The following is a 10,092-nucleotide window of genomic DNA, read 5'->3' on the forward strand; positions in this document are numbered from 1 at the left end:
TGTTTTTTTCTCTGTCTACAAGGTCAGTGTCAGCTGTCTTATCTTTCATCCAACTGTAAAGTTAATTTTTGCATTTTGGTCTCAAACTCATCAGTAAATATGAAATACAAATTAATGTCCTCAATCAAATTTTGACACACTTTCTATGTAAGTTAGAATGGAACAAAAAGCACACAAGAAAACAAAAAACAAAACATGGGATGAAGCCCAAAATGTCTAAAAATAATCATTTTAAAGTTCTCCAATTTTAAATAGCTCGTGGTTAACCTGTAAAATATCTGTAAAATTACTGTTCAAATCTGACTCCATTGCATGTGAAGATCTGGGCAAAAAAAATATCTTAAAAAAATCAACAATCAAAATCTTTTCACAGGATTATACTGGACTCAAAATTATATTTATTCTGCGAGGGTCTGTACCCAAAAAATCAAATCAAATCAAGGTTTATTTGTCACATACCTGGTCATACACAATACAACTGGCAGTGAAATGCTTTTGTGACTGCACCGCCACCCTGATTACAAAACTACAGAATAGTTAAAAAATATATTATACAGAAATAGAATGTATTTAAAAAGTATAAGTATATAAACATTAGAAAAATTAACAATATAATTAAAAAGAACAAATTAAACTGAGTAAACAAAATTAACAATATAATTACAAGGGGCAATTTAGAGTGAACCAGTGCGTAAAGCAACAGCAGTGCATATGCTACATAATTCTATACAGATGTGATAATAAAAGCATAACTATAGCAAAAAAATATGGCTTTAAAAACTTCACATTGCTAAATTATGGAGGGAAAAAAAGCAAAACCTTGACCTAAAAAACATCAGCAGTTTTTACCACTTTGCCAGTGAAATAAGAGTGATTTTTGTTTCTGATCTCTCCCTGTGTAGTTCTGTTTTTAAATCTAAAACCCCTGTAGTGGGGTTTCACCACAAAACAAACAAAAATAAAAATAAAAATGTTATGGACAATTTAGTCAAAATGTAGATACTTTTAGGGTCAGAGGTCATACTCATAACACCACTTTGTTGACCTTACATGCAGCTCACAGCAGACTTGTCATCAAAGTGAAATCAGGGCGTGTCCCCCTGAGGCCTCATGGGAATTCATAACAGAAATAAAAAAACAATAGTTAGTGTTGGAGGAAGCATTAAAGACATTTTAGTCCTGAAACCACAGAATTCTGGCCCCTGTACCCTAGTTATGGTAAACTACAATTTATACATGATAGACAAATATGAAAGTGATTACGAGTCAGACTACAAAAAAAGTATAACTGGAATAGAAACATTGTCAGTTTTCTTCTTTCCGTGCAGTTCCTTGACCCCTGTGAACACTGATGTGTTCCTTCTTCACTGGAACCCTGTGACTGGATGGGCCTGTGTCTACCATCCCCCACGTCAGAAACACACATATTGTTGACATTTCTCTGGGCCCAGCCTTTACACCGAGGTCACGGGTTCAGGTACTCACAGTTCACCCATTTTGCCTTTGCCAGATGTTTGGCCTTCTGGTGACAGCAGTCTTGTTCTCCCATCTTCAGGTCTGTGAGTCTGTTCGCGGGAGCTTGATATGACCTTGAGCGCCCTGAACTGCACCAGAGTTTCTTGATGTTCAAACTCTGTTGAAATGAGACTGAAAAAACTTTATTAGTGACATCATCATCTCTTAATTTAGTTTTACTTTGAAACTTTTCAGTATAACTTGGCTTCTTTTAGAAACTCTTTCTTCAAATTTAACAACAAGGCATTAGTCCATTATACTTGCTTTGTTTTAGAAAAACTCAATAAACAACAACGTACTCCTGACTGTCCCTTTTTTTGTATTTCTATTTATATTGTTATTTTTTTGTCCTTTGTCCACCTTTGATTGGCTCATCTAATCCTTTGTATCAGAAGCAAAAACCTCCTCCTGAGCACTTTTAACCCTCACATCCTCTCATCAACCAAAATATCTGCTCAAAAAAGAAAAGGAAAGAAGAAAGTTGTAACTCTGTCCCACACACACAAAGATCAGAGAGAAACGCACACACACGTGCTAAAACTGAGCAACCATTCCCTTCTCTCTGTTAAACACACACAAACAGCCATGCTCAACAGCTCACTCACTCACACACACACACACACACACACACACACACACACACGAACACACATACTCATACCTCACACACAGCATGGTAAAGAACAGCTGATATGACCTTCTCATGTACTTAAACTCAACTGCTGAGCGAAGAACAAAATGCCACCATCCATTGTTCGAAGCGTTCTATCAAGAAATGTTCTGTTATCACTGATTAGAACAGTCACCAGGCTCCATCATCTCTCAGCACTCATCTCTCTCTCTGAGACACACACAGACACACACACAGAAACACATTCAAGCATCCATCAGTTTCTCTCAATATACATTATTGTTACAGACTTTTTCTTTCCCATGTGACCCCATTTTGGGATTGCTTAATGAATTTTCTGACCTCTTGTTGTCAGATGGTGAATCAGTCAAAGTTTCTGACCCAAACATCAACTTTTACTTGATTAAAATGAAGACGTCTCTCCTTTAAACTTAGCTTTCAGCTTAATATCTGTGCTTGGGAGTTTACACAAAAATAATTTTACATCACCGGTTATTTCTGAAGATTTCACCCTCTTTTTAATCAGAGCCCATTTTCTACACCCATCAGTCATTTTATCAGTCAGTCAGTCCTCACCACAAACTGCAACAAACAGTGTTAACAAGGTACCAGCGCTTAGATTTTCTCTTTTTTTTTATTAGAATAGAATAGAATAGCGTTTTTATTGTCACTGTTAAAAAAAAAAAACAATGCTAAGAACAATGTTAAAACAGTGAAATGCAGTTTAGCATCCTCTCTGCGGCAGTAATTAAAAAGATAAAAAAAAAAAAACTGCATATGCAAGACAACAATAAATAAGTAAATGTAGTAAATTAAGGTAAATATATCAATGCTAGGAAAAAGATAAGATAAGATAAAACTTTAATGATCCCACGACGGGGAAATTTGCGCATTACAGCAGCTCAGTACAGAAAACTAAAAATAGAATAGAATAAAATAGAAAAACACTATACACATATACATAAGCACTATATACAGAAAATATATAGTCAATACACACATGTACATATACACACATATACACACACATCAAAACACTATATACAGATATCAAAATATTATATACATTTGTAGCCGGTAAGGTACACAGCATACACGGTATGCATTATATGGGTGAGTGTAATAAATAAAATGTATCTGGACTGTAAGGATAAAGTGATGGCAGAGGAGGTAAAGTGTCCAAGTGACTCAAGACATTATGAAGTGATTGTACAGTCTAACTGCTGTTGGGATGAATGACCTGTGAAAGCGCTCCTTCCTGCAGCGAGGATGTTTCAGTCTCTGACTGAAGGAGCTGCTCAGCTCACCCACGGTCTCATGCAGAGGGTGATGGGGGTTGTTCATGATGGATGTCAGCTTTGCTAACATCCTCCTCTCACCCACCACCATCACAGACTCTAGAGGACATACCAACACAGAGCTAGACCTCCGCACCAGTTTGTCGATCCTGCTCCTGTCCCTTTCGGTGCATCCACCCCCCCAGCAGGCCACTGCATAGAAAAGGGCAGATGCTACCACTGAGTCATAAAAGGTCTTTAACAGAGTCCTGCAGACACCAAAGGACCTCAGTCTCCTCAGCAGGTGGAGTCGACTCTGGCCCTTCTTATACAGGACGTCTGTGTTTGTACTCCAGTCCAACTTGTTATTGAGATGAACACCCAGGTACTTGTAGGAGACCACTGTTTCAATGTCCTTTCCCTGGATGTTCACCGGTGCTGTAGGGGGTGGCTTCCTCCTGAAGTCTATGACCATCTCCTTTGTCCGTGCCCTGTGGCGCCCCCGTGCTGCAGACTACCACATCAGACATACAGTCATGGCAGCTCACATACTGTGGTCTGTTGGTGAGGTAGTTGATGGTCCATGCCGTCAGCTGACTGTCCACTCCGGCTCCCTCCATCTTCCCTCTCAGTAGTGCAGGCTGGATGGTGTTGAAAGCACTGGAGAAGTCAAAGAACATGACCCTCACAGTGTTCCCTGCCTGCTCTAGGTGAGAGAGGGATCTGTGCAGCAGGTAGATGACGGCATCGTCCACCCCAATGCCGGGCTGGTAGGCGAACTGCAGGGGGTCCAGCGCTGAGCTCACCAGTGGGCGGAGGTGATGAAGGATGAGCCTCTCCATGGTCTTCATCAGGTGAGAAGTCAGGGCCACAGGTCTGTAGTGGTTGGACTCCCTGGGCTGTGCGATCTTTGGCACTGGAACTATGCAGGAAGTCTTCCACAGTTCAGGAACCCTCTCCAGATTCAGGCTCAGGTTGAAGATGTGTACAAGTATGTACAAGCTTTAGATTGTTTAAAGTGACGTGTGCAATCGGTGGTGGGCTGGCGGATGGGGGGGGTGGGGTGGGGATGGGGGGTTGGGGGTTGGGGTGGAGTTCACTGTAATTGTCCATTGGAGTCGATTGTCCACTAATTCTGCTGTTTGCCCATCAGGATGTATAGGTTGGCTGAAGGTGGGGGATTAATGGCTTTCACAGCCTGAGGGAAGAAGCTGTGTTTCAGGCTGTTAGTGTTTGCCTTTAATTGTCTGAATCTCTTTTTTTTTCTTACAAAACTCTTTATCTCTTTACTCTTTAATTTATCTCTTTCTTCTCTTTATTCTTTACTCTTTATTCTCTATTCTTCTTCACAGCTTCTACAGTTCATTCTGAAAAGAAAAACTTCTGAACCTAAATTTGTTATTTTTATGTTAAAAAAAGAACTGAGGGAACTCTAAACCCGACTTCGCTGTTCTGATGGGGTTTCTTTGATAATTTACTCTAAAACAAAGGACTTCAGAACACAGTGTGCTTGTTTTTATGTTTTTGAGAATAAATTGAGGGGCCTCGAAAACCTGCTTCCCTAAAGGCTTTTAAGGGGGGCTGCTTTCTTTGTGGTGTGATGCGAAATATCGGTCCCTCCAAACCGTAAAATTGTTGCTTTTATATCTCAAACCAGACCGCCAGGACCTCTAAACCTAATGAACCCAGTTTGGTTCCCCGGAGAGACAGGCATTTTTTAGGGAGTTGATCGGTCTCTGCTGGGCTCGTCATGTCACTACTCGTGCCTTTTTCTTTTAAACTTTTTTTAAAACTTCTTATTTCTTACTACTATTAAAACTTGTGTGAAGTGGCTATGACTTACACCTTCTCCTTTCTCACTACCAGTGACCAATTTGATAAAATACAATATGCAGATATTTAGAAAAGGTCTGTATTAACCTCTCAGATGGAGATCTCCTGCTCAATGACAGAGTCTAGGAGTCAGCACTGTCACGCGGACTCTCGAAGCGACGATTACCGGTGGCCATATCGCTCCTTATTTCCATGGAATTAAAAACACAAGAACCAAACAAAACATTAAAAAATCAAAAGAAATCCTCTGATCACATCGGGCATCACCATCTGAAGCAACCTGAAAACCACCTTCATCCTTTTAGGTTCCTCGTGTTCTTTAATTGGAAAGATTTCACACAACACACGAGATAAGGAGTCAATTACTAAATTTAATAAAACCATTTCAAACAGGTTTACAGATGAATCTGGTTCAGATTTGTTGCCTAATGCAGTCAGTCTGTGCAGCTTCACACAAGTCTGACACCGCTCTCTATCTTAGGCCACTTTTTATACACAGACTTAGACACAGTTACACAGTTATTGAAATATGCAAGATGTTACTTGCACATGTAGCAGCTCGTCAGCTCCTTCTTCTGTGCCCTTCGCTGTCGCCTGTTAAGAGCCTCATCTGGATCCTCTACACACAAAACATCAGACCAAAACACACATTCGTGTGATTTTGTAGTTTCTCTACTCTGCAGTCTTATTTCAACACCTTCACCTTGTTGTGAAGATTAATGCTGTGATATGTTACTTGATGCTATATTTCATTTAAATTGTTATATTCTACTGTGCAGCTTCTTTACACTCCTTCCTTCAGTGTTTGAGTCTACACTCGTTTTAAGAGAAGATGCAGCCTAAGACTCACGCAGCATCATCACACAGTTATAACGTCATATCCCTGAGACCATGTTTGTTTGTTTTGAAAACACAGCATATAGTTAGACCTGTTACGTAGCCTAATAAAGACGGGCAAATTAGAACACGTGTATTTCTTGTTTATGTTTCCTAAGCATAACACCCTTAGGAGGACATATGTGGATCGGGCTTAACAGAAAAACTAATCACAGTCACACAGGAGTGTCATAAAACCTGTGAGACCTTTGGGTGGGACCCCCACTAAAGTCACAACCACCCGTCTTTCTTAAAACGTGACAGTTCGTCGTAAACAAAACGGTCGTTGAATCAGCTTTAGGACAGAGGTTGGCCATTTCCCTAAGCTATGGTGCTGAAAGCTGGTACAGATCCTTTCAGGAAAAAATAAAACCGATGATCATCCTAATTTAGTGAAAAAAGTAGTTTAGGTTTATTTATCCTACACAAAGATAGGCTTAACCATCAAACTGTGGAGAAACTAAAGTAGCTCAGACCCTGCTAGTTAGGATGCATCATCAATGTGTGTGTGACTGTGAGGCCTTTTCTTTATGAATAAAAACATTTTACACCTCACATGACAGAGACTTTGTTTTTTAAGCTGATTATTAGGCTGTACACTATACAGGTGATACTATTCTTAACCTGTGATGTTTTAAAGCTGTTTCACTTTATGTTCTGACTTTATTGAGTCAAACTTATAACACACTTAGAAAAGGATGTGAAGAAGCTGCTGCAATAATGCTTTCACAGAGCCAAAGGGATTATTGAATAAAAACAAGCAGGGTATTCAGAAGTTTTAACTTTGGACTTTAAAACACAAACTAAAGTAGCTCAGACTCTGATACTGGGTTGATTGTCAAAGTGTATGTGTGGCTGTGGGGACTTCTCTCACCTAAAGGAGCTCATGTGAGTGCAGATCCCTTTGGTCTCTTTGTCTTTGTGTCTGCAAAATAGTGGCAGCTGCTGTTTGAAGGAAATGCAGATGTGATAACAGAAATACAGGAGAGCTGTAAGAACTCTTTTGTCCCCTTAGAGAGGAAAATACACACCCACTGCTTTAACCACAGTTTTGCTTGGATATAGCATGTAAGTGTTGTTTGGAATGATACAACACTTACATGTTGTATCATGGTGATTAAATATATTTTGAAGAGACACAGTCTCCTTTAGTTGGAAGTGATGAGGCATCTGTAAAGCAATGTTTTGTAAAGCTCTGATTGTGAGTCTCATACATGCAAAAGTTACAAGAAATATTTACATAATAAATTTGCAAAAATTTCTACATTTGTTTTTTTCTGTCAAGATGGGGTGCTGAGTGTACATTAATGAGAAATAAAAAGGAACTTTTTTGATTTTAGCAAATGGCTGCAATGAAACAAAGAGTGAAAAATTGAAAGGGGTCTGAATACTTTCCGTACCCACTGTATATCAAGCTTGGATCTTCATGGGGAAATATAGCAAAATTAAAACAGTATATGTTTCACACACAAGTCTGTGTTTGAGTGCTGTGTGAGTCTTAGTCGGCATCTCTTAAACAAATGTAGACTCATCAAACAGTATCACACTACAGCACTATTTGATGATTTGGCTAATTATATATATGCTTGTTCTAAACATTATAGACATGTTTGATGTGTTTGATGAAAAAAATCCTATAGGTTGAGACAGGCCTGAGAGGCCTGGGAGGAGCATCATTATTCTACTTCCTACTATTGATCTGATTGATGTGATCTGCTGTTCCATTGTGGAGAAGCTGCTCAGTATTACAGGATTCACAGCTATTATAAGATAAGATAAGATAAGATAAGATAAGATAGTGTTTATTTGTCACATGCACAGTTATACACAGTACAATGCACAGTGAAATGTATTTTGTACCTGCAACCATATATACACACACATATAAATAAGAAGAATAAAAATAAAAAAAAAGTAATTCACACTATACACTATACTCTATATACTATACACTATACACACTTTTTAAATTATATTATTTACATTGTGCAATAATGGTCCAGTTAGGGCTCAGAGTTGAGCAGACGGATGGCTTGTGGGTAAAAACTCTTCTTCAACCTTTCAGTCTTAGTCCTCAGGCAGCGGTAACGCCGGCCTGATGGGAGCAGGGAGAAGAGAGAGTGTCCGGGGTGGCTGGGCTGTCTATTATTATGGATCCTGGTATAGAAATGATTTTCAGGCTCTGTGATCAGTGCACTCAAAGAGTTTTAGTCCCAAATCCTCATTTTCACTCTTCATTTATGGACAGAGTTCATTTGGAGCAAACAGAGCAAAGTGATTATTGTTCCATTGTTATATGATAGTAGACTGTTGTGGCTTCCTGATGGGAAATGATGGTTTGGATGAAGCTCTCATAATTGTGAACATTTGTGATATTTGTCCAAAGCTCAGAGTTCTTTAATGATCACAGCTTTTTGTCCTTCAGCTGCTCCTGTAACTTTGATCTTGCACTTTGATCCATGTTGATTGAATGTGGTTTTGTCTCCTTAGTATTGGTGCTTGTGGTGTTGTGTCTGCATGTTTCTTTGTCAGAGGCTCATTTGTGTCTGCATTGGTTCCTTTCAGCTTCTTTCTTTGTCTTGGAAGCTCCTTTTTTGCTTCCTGACATCTTTGAGCTGCTTGACTTTGTCACACAGCTTGTGTTTAAGGGCCTTCGTGATTGAGCAGCTCTGCAGTAATCAGGCCTGAGTGTGGCAGTGAGACTGAAGTCAGCTTTCCAACAATCTGCTTCATCACAGTTCATTGATCATTGAAGACGAGGGGAAATGAGTTTTTCCCACAGGGCAGGTAGGTTTGGATGACTTTGTTCCCTTAATGCATGAAATGATTGAAAAAGTGCAGTTTGTATTTACTCAGGTTATTGATGATTGATATGAATTGATGATGATTTCCCTCCTCTTTGTTTCTTTGTTGCTCTTTTTCGTGTCTTTATAAGTTGCTGCTGTTGTAGAGAATTTCCAGCAAACGTGATATCTGAGCGCCGCGGAGTCACGTGACCGCGCAGCAACAAACCATAGCAGAGCAGGAAGGAGGGGGCGGAGCGAAGTGCGGCTGCGTGGTTGGAGCGGAGCACAGAGAGAGAGCTGCTTTTTCCTGGAGGAGAAGAAGTGAACTTAGAGGAGAAACAAACTAAAGCATCGATCCAACATCACTACCAACGTTTGTATCGATACTATTGATACTTGGATCGATCCACGCACTCTGATCTCCTGGATCTGACCTGAGAACAGCGTTAGTCTCTGTCTGTGGGCTCAGCTAAAGGTAAGCATCGAGCTAACTTTAGTAGCTTAGTAGAAAACTGCTGTGGATGAACACATGAGAGGAAGTGAACTCCTAAAAAGTCTCATTTGAATGACTCGCTGCTATAAACTAATGCAGAGGAAGATGTTAACAAACACTGATGAAAGTAAACAGAGTTCATATCTGAAATCACTGAGAATAAAAACATATTGTGGTGCTTCATGTGCAGCTCTTGGTGATTTGGGACAAGAAGAAAGTTTTAATCATGTTGTGGATTAAATGTTGGATTTTATTTTGTCTACAGAAGCCAGAAGTTTGTCCACTTGTGATCAATCAGATTGATTTTTCTTGTGTATTGTTGGGTTCACTTTAACATTTGAAGGTTTAAAGCTGCATTTCCCCAAAAAGAATAAATTATAATCATGAAGAATGAAGAATAATTTAAAAATGTCTTCCAGTGTCAAACACAGCTGCAGCAGTCAAAGCCAGGAAGGAAAGCTGGTAGAAAGTGTTGAATGTGTGAGTTAAAAGGCCCCATCATTAAAGCTCAGGTAGATCTGACTATGATTACAATTGTTCCTTCTATCAAATGAATGTTTAGCACAGAGTGAATTCAGATGTTCTCCTGTTTTATTTCTATATTTGCTTTCTACTGGGATCCACTGTGTGGTAGATGATGGAGACACTGAGTCTGGTCCAGCTGCTTTGTGGGGGTTCTGT

Source organism: Archocentrus centrarchus, unplaced genomic scaffold, assembly GCF_007364275.1.
Source record: "Archocentrus centrarchus isolate MPI-CPG fArcCen1 unplaced genomic scaffold, fArcCen1 scaffold_24_ctg1, whole genome shotgun sequence".
Taxonomy (NCBI): Eukaryota; Metazoa; Chordata; class Actinopteri; order Cichliformes; family Cichlidae; genus Archocentrus; species Archocentrus centrarchus.